The following is a 7,860-nucleotide window of genomic DNA, read 5'->3' as shown; positions in this document are numbered from 1 at the left end:
CGGAGAGGCGATTAGAATACTTGAAACCAGTGCGCAGCAAACTATGCGTCTATTTAAACGAATTGCAAACCGGCACTATGGTATGAAGGAAAATAATATGATAAGACTGGTATAGGCTCTTATCATCAGTCGTATTGTATATGTGATTCCGTACCTCAGACTGCAAGTGGCCGAGAGAGAAAAGATTGACAGAATCATTAGACGAGTTTTCAAACAGACGATCGGACTTCCAATTACTACCTCTAATGATAACTTACTTCAATTAGGGCTTCGCAACACGTCAGAAGAGCCTATAGAAGCTCAAAGAATCGCACAATATGAAAGACTAACGCAGAGTAAAACAGGTAGAGCCATACTAGAGGAACTGGGTATAAACTACGCAAATCAATTTGGCGCCAAAAAGGATATCCCGTATGAGATCAGGAAATGTTTAGTAATCTTACTGATTTCAAAAAACATGCACCCCGAACATCACAAAGCAAGGAGAGCTGAAAAAGCGAAAAATATACGTAACAACGTAAAAGATTTACCGGAAACAACATACGTAGACGCGGCCAAATACAAAGGAAATGACAACATGACTATAGCAGTAGTGGACTACAAAGGAAATCATAAGGTCAGCGGCTCGGTGAGAACGAGCTTTGCAGAAGAGGCGGAGGAAGCAGCTATTGCAATGGCCATAGCATCCACCTCGACTTCACTCATTGTTAGCGACTTGCAGACGGCTGTGAGAAACTTTGCACGAGGGCGAATATCCCAAATAGCTTTAAGAATATTGGCTGGATGCAAAGACCAACGAACAATAGAACAGTCTGGGCACCCGCTCACTCCTCCTTGCCCGGCAATGAGGCTGCACACCAGACAGCTCGAGGACTTACAGACCGAGCCTCTGGATTGCCCTGGTCGAACGGGGAGGACGATGAGAGATTTGAGCGGATGACCACTTACAGAGATATTACGCAGTATTACAGGCTAAGCAGGAAAATTTATCCTCCCGCACACTCGTGATTGAACAAAGGACAGGCGGTGGCGTGGCGCCTACTCCAGACCCACACGTTTCCTAGTCCGGTAACAATGAAACGCTGCGTGCCGGAACTTCATTCGGACAAGTGTAAATCATTTTGCCACAACAGGGCGGACTTGAGCCACATTTTATGGGCATGCCCTCAGGCCCCCATGAGAGGCGAATTTCCAGACGGGAGTGGATGGGATGCCGCGCTCCTCAGCTCTGACTCTCAATTACAAGCCCGCCTAATACGGCAGGCCGAAGAGGCCGCCAAAACCCATGGGATCATGGCCGTCGTCCAGGTTTGGTCCTCCCTTCTCCTCTCGCACCTGAAAGGGGAAGAGGACCTTTCTGCTAATTAAATAAAGTTTGTTCATCATCATCATCATCGGGCGCCGAAAATGAGTTTGTCTCGGACTTGGTGTTAATTTAGTAGCTAGTTTTGCACGTGTTCCGGTGATACGAATTTCGGATATTACGAATATTTTTTGCGACCCTGGGAGATATGTATCATCGAGATTCTACTGTAAACAGTAAATAGCCGAGATCTGCAGCCCACCCTTTTATCTGTGTGTGTCCTTTTTTTGTGTTGGATACTTTTTAGTTACTGTGTCCCGTGGGACTCTTCCATTTGCGGAATACAACTTTCACTTGAGCTCGGCAATTGGCGGGTGATTGTAGCGGGACTCCAGTAAAATACAGCTCAGGCTGTTGGAAGGTCCCCCCGTCAACTTTGAGCGTCAACTGCTCCAAAACCAAAATGATGGAAATTGTTCACATCCAGGCTGGGCAAATGCGAAAATCAGATCGGCTCGAAGGTGCGAATCTGGGAAGTGTTGACTCATTGTGGAGAATGGAGATAAGGCAGCTGGCTACAGAAAATCACTTGGAGAAAAAATTCAGCAGATGCCACGCACCTGGGAATCGACGTTATGCGAAGCATGTCGAGGGAAGGTGACCGTGCTGCAATTTTTCTATTGAGCGACATGTCATAAAATTGCTTTATACAGTCGAATCTCGATAATTCGAGCTCGAAGGAGCCCGAAAATTTGTTTTAATTAAAAGAAGTTCGAAATAATAAAAGCTACATAAACGGAGGGCTCTCAACGCAGTGGCGCATGTGCATTGAGCTAATACACGAGGGGAAAGTTTTAGAAGACTTACATTTATTCACAAATCACGGGACATCCATTATTAATTAAAGTAATCGGTGATGCACGTCTGCACACGTTTGCCTTGCAGCAAGTCAATAAATTTCGCACTCAGCTTGCAAAGCGTTTCTACTTCGGCTTCAGCATCCCCTTGGCAAGAGAAGTAGCGCGCGAAAATGACCAGCGCCGACTCTTTCTAAAGACAACGATAACATTGCTTACTGCGTAGCAGAGCCTCCCGCTCTCCGCTACGCAGCCGCAGCATGACCAGCTTGTGACGAGAAATGAGGAGCATCTCCACGAGGAGAGAATATCAGAAAAAACCAACACTCGCCGGCAGCTTTTTTCTTTTTTTTTTTTCTGTCTTCGCGGGCATCGTTGAGAGCAGGGTTACGTGGCAAGGAAGGGAAAGGGGGAAGCATGGCACCAGCGCGTGAGAGACCCCCCGTCCCTCAAGGCACAGAGCCGTGCTCACGCAAGGGGCAAGGGCTGCAGAAGATAGTGCCTTTTTCCTTTCCTTCAACTACACAATCATTCAACCCAGCAACAGTTTTCTTTTTTTTTCCCCTCTCTCTCTTCGCGCACAGCATCTGAAGGAGCAGGGTTTTTATGTGGCAGGCACGGAAAAGGGAGAAAGAAGCGTGACATAGGCGCATCACAGATTGGCATTTGAGAGAGAGCAAACATTCCAACCCAGCCTTTTCTTTCCCTTTCATTTCCTTCGGGGGCAGTGTTCAGGTGTTGCAGGTGCGGCAGCGGAATTGGGCGGGGTGCTGAGACAACGCCTTCTAAGAATTCTTCAGGCCTGCGCCCTCCGCCGTAAGGTGTCCGCCAGCTATCCTACCAGTCCAACACCACCCGACTGGTTCCGTCGCGCATTCCCGAATTCCCACTCGCTGCAGTAGTGATGGCCGTGCTGCACGTATGTTTTTCGCAAGTCTGCCGAGCCATTTTCTTTGTGTTGTGTGCAGTGAATTTTACTGCCAGAAATTTATTGCACGAAGCTTCTCACATGCCTAATAAGTGCTGTGTGCCGGCATGTTCAAGTAATTACAAGACCGGGAAGAAAGTTCAGCTATTTTCATTCCCCAAGGTTAAAGTGCAAAGGAAGAAGTGGCTCAGTGCTATTCCAAGAAAGGATTTCTTCCCGACGGAAAACTACAAGGTAAGAGCAAACTGGATGTCACCATTGCATCACACTGATGATGAAATTATACTCATTGTAACAGTTCGCGAAGCGCTTGTGCAATGTGTACACACATTCCGAGGTTCGGTGACACTTAGCGACTGCTGTTGGTATGCAGGTATGCGCATTGCATTTCACCGAGTCATGCCTCGAGAACAAGGCTGGTCCAGCCCACACTGATGAGGGGCTCTAAATGAAGCAACCGAACTTGTCACCTGGTAACAGACATGCTTTCTTCCTCCCATGTCACCACAGCTACCGGGTCTAAAACAGACAGACCTGCCGCAAAGGCAAAATCAGAGTTCGCATAGCTTTCCATGTTTGGAAAACGTTACAGAGCATACAGTGGCAGAATCTCTGACACTGTTGTAGGAGTACCTTGTGTTGAGAGCTTTTTCTTTATTTTTTTTACTGTTTAGGGCGTGGAAAGTGAGTCAGGCTACGCATTGCTACATCATTACTATATACATTTCTTTTTATATAAGTGAAATAACGTTGCACTGGATCTTTTAAATTTATTTATTTAACTTCAAGCCTATGCTGAAAATGCCTCGACTGCTTTTGAGAGCTTCAAATGTAGAAAAGTTATTAAGGCTAGATGTTTTTGTTACAATTGCGATATACATTTATTTATTGTAAGTGCAAATAAAAGGCATCAATTTTGATCATTTTATAGAGGGGAATGGCCACTTTGCATACCGCCTTGAATTGCCAGTTTGAAAAACTTATGACATGTCCTGGAAAGGCCTTACATATCCTTGAATTTTATGCTTGGAAACATGTACAAACCCTGTACACAAAATATATTAAAGCTACATACCTCACATTTGTTTAGCTATACATAGACGTACTTGAGCTTAGGTTCAATTATATTTCATATCTTTCCATAGTGTACATTTTTTTAATGAAAAGTCTACCCCAACCAAATAATTTCAAAATTGGTGTCATCGGTGCAGTCGACAGCTATTTCAGTGCTACTTGCCTTTTAAGAAAAGCCTGCATTCTATACTTAGCGGGCAGGAAGTCCAATGTACCGTTGCCTATCCATGCGCAAGGGCATGCGCAAGTGAAACCATGTAATGCAACATGTCTTTGTTGATTGGGAAAGCTCATGTGCAGAAGAATAAGTGGATAAAGTATAAATATATCAAATGTTTTTTTAATAGTCAGAAGTTCCCTTGCATGCTCTTTTTGTGCAGTCAGCATGAATATATCTTTTGAATAAAAAGTGTTATTAATATAAGCTTTGGCAGTTTTATAAATAAGCATGCTGAGAAAGTAACGCCAAATTTTTTACTGCTCTGTCAAGGCCATTTTTTAGATAAAGGCCTTGAAACTAGGCAAAAAAACACTATTTGTAGGTCACATTTGAGAATTTATTATATTGTACACTATGCAGAGATTTGAAATGTAAAACTTGAAATGCAGAAATGTTAATTCATATTGGATGCAAGCAAACGTATGTTTATGTTTAGCCAAAGGAACTTGAGGTACATAGCTTTAATATATAGTGTAACTCATCACCAAAGTAAAAAAAACAGCAGAGCAGATAAGCATGACACTCCACCTCTTCGTCATTACTGATTTACTACGCTTTGAAAAATCTTTAGCAGTGATTGCAAATGTCGCGTTTTGACTCATTTGGCAGCAATATATAAAATTTTGGAAGTTCCAATGTCTGTTTTCCATACCAAATTCCAATGCTGTTTTAGCCATACTTGAGAAGGCAAAACCTTTACTGTGGGCTCATAACCTGTGGGACATGCCCACATTTCGTGGGTATGCACCAGATGTGTATGGGAAAGGGTTTCACGATTTACACAACAGGTATTCATTCGAGTCCTTACACGCCAGTCATGTTTGTCATACACTCATACTTCTATATGCCAGTTTTGGTACAGTAGAGGAGGTGATCTTGTGAGCACTCAGATGTAGACAGCTAGCTAGCTAGCTAGATGGATAGACCAAAACGGTCAAAATACCGTATTTCGCTAAAGAATGCTTTCATACTTGAATGGTGCACACACTTATCAAGACCAAATTGGAAGATCGTTTGAAACATGGTAAAAGATTGTGCATGTGACAACCTGTTTCATAATTTAAGAGTGGAGCTGTTTAAGCAGAGCATTGGTTTGCGATGGGAGAACAGAAATAACTATCATCATGAACGGGCACATGCTCTCTTTGGCCTCTTGTTCATTTTTGTCCTGCTGTGCTGTGCTTCGCTCCCGGTACACAAGCGCTGATACATATGGCATGAGATGCATTAAGAGTGATAACTAGAGAATGAATGCAAAGAGAACGAAATGCTAGCAAAAAAAAAGGCACGAAAATGTGAAATTAGCATTGAAATCGATGGGTGTGCCTGCACTGATTGCACGGTAGCCGAGTTTAGCCAATTTAGGTATTGCTTACGTCTTCTTTTCTCCGTTACTGCTTCGTACACTGTAATGTTTTTATTATGGGAGTATATAGAATTTAACTGTATTAAGTATAGTCGGTTCATCAGAATGCTCAGTAAAAACCACTAGAACTTTCATTTTTTATGAAGTCAAAAATTTCAATCAACACAGATTTTTTTTACCCTAGGTATCGTCCAAAAACTTACTTGCTCTGCTCCAAAACGACTGTGACCGAAATATCGGAGCAAATAGCAATTGCGTTGGCCTTCCTGGGTAACACGAGGTCCACAATTAACAGAGACTCAAGATCTTCGGTCCGAGCATTTGCCAGGGAAACAATATCGGAACGAGCTTTGCTAATTCTCCGGGACAAAGACATAGAGAAACGCACACTCATTTAGTTCCCAGTTCATATGGGATGCACTGAGCGAGCGCCGTCCAATCTCGACTATAGTCAGCCCACATAGCTGTGCAAGGACTAGTAAACCGCGTATCTTTTGAGGAACGTGGCGCTGTTTTGGAGAACCGTCACCTTACCATCTCGTATAACAACCCGACAAAATATTTTTACCTGGCGCGGAGACAATACTTTCCACCACACAGAAAACCAAGCAGACCTCGTGCTTTGAAACTCTGGCTTCTTCATGAAGGGGCGAATCCTAGCTTTGTTGAACAAAATTTATCCCGAGATGCAGCTATAACTAATACATGTTTTTTTTGCGACAATATAGCTAACTTGCAACATATGCTGTGGCAGTGCCCGGCGTTATGCTGTGGGGGAGTCATCACGCCGTCGAAATGAGATGGTGCTATTGCAACCTTTGGACTCTAACAACAGCTATGGGCAGTCCACCGAACTCGCGACGCAGCAGGAGGACTTGGTCTTTCTGTTATTACGTGGGAGCGGCCCGCAACATGCTAAAACATGTTCCAAAGACAGAATAAAGTTAATCAATCCATCCATTCTTCCAAAACGCACCTTTTGATGGTCAAAATCTGCTCCATCACTCTCATCTACCGCTGCAAGGCTGCTCCAAAATGGCATTATTACTGCTGATAAGGATTTGGTGTCAAAGTTCGATAAATGTATAGATCTCAGTCGTTCTGCAGAGCAATATCTAGAAGCACATTCTGGAATGTATTTTGTGCCAGGGTTACGTTTCAATGCGCGATCCACGCGTCGCGTCCATGACACGATTCATGCATCGCGTTAACGAAGAGAGTCTCACTCGATGCTGATGCTCGCTTACGTGATTTTGTTTGCACTGACGACTGCTTCGCTGCATTCACAGTGGCCGGCCAGATGACTGGTTTTTGCGTTCCAGTTTTTCAGCGCCTTCATGAAGCGGTGCATGCAGGAGCGCTTTGTCTAGCGTCAACTCGGAAGTGCGGCAGAGTTGTTTCAATAATCTGCTGTCAGCAAGTCAACGATGAATCTGTCTCAAACAAGCCTATCCTCAATGGACGCTGAGCCGTAGTTGCATCTTTTGACCATTTATTTATTTATTTTCTAATTTCACAATACTGCAGGCCCTTCTCGTGACCCATGCAGGAGTGGGTTGAAAAAAATAAAATAAAACATCTATACACAGCAATACTACCTAAACAGGGCAATAAGTATTGTCATATACAAATGACAAGGAATATGAACATTATGCAGTAAACAAGGTACATACAAACAGCAAACTTAATTATAATAACTGCGCATCTTCAAGGGTTAGCTTATGGAATACTAAAGATACCAATCCTTTACCATTTTAAATCCAAATTCTGAACGCTGCTAATGAACTCATCGACCTTTGGGCAGTTTACAACATCGACAGCCAGTGCATTCCAATGAAAAATGGCGTATGAAAATAAAAATAATTTGGAAGTGTTATTATGACAGGGTTGTTGGCGTATTGTTTTATTACGATTCATACGAGTTGAATGCCTGAATGATGTACGAATGTATGTCTCCTGGGGTATTCGATATGATCCCCGATAAAGGTCTAAAAATTTTAGTCTAGAAACCAGTCTGCATTGTGCAAGTGGTTGGATATCAGCCTTGAACCTCAAGTTCGTTAAGGATGTTTTGTCGTGAATACTTTGAGTATATAAACTGCAATGTTAGTT

The sequence above is a fragment of the Rhipicephalus microplus genome, chromosome 6, assembly GCF_043290135.1.
Source record: "Rhipicephalus microplus isolate Deutch F79 chromosome 6, USDA_Rmic, whole genome shotgun sequence".
NCBI classification, from domain to species: domain Eukaryota; kingdom Metazoa; phylum Arthropoda; class Arachnida; order Ixodida; family Ixodidae; genus Rhipicephalus; species Rhipicephalus microplus.
The sequence above is the reverse complement of the archived record's forward strand: the minus strand, read 5'-3'. Positions refer to the sequence as shown.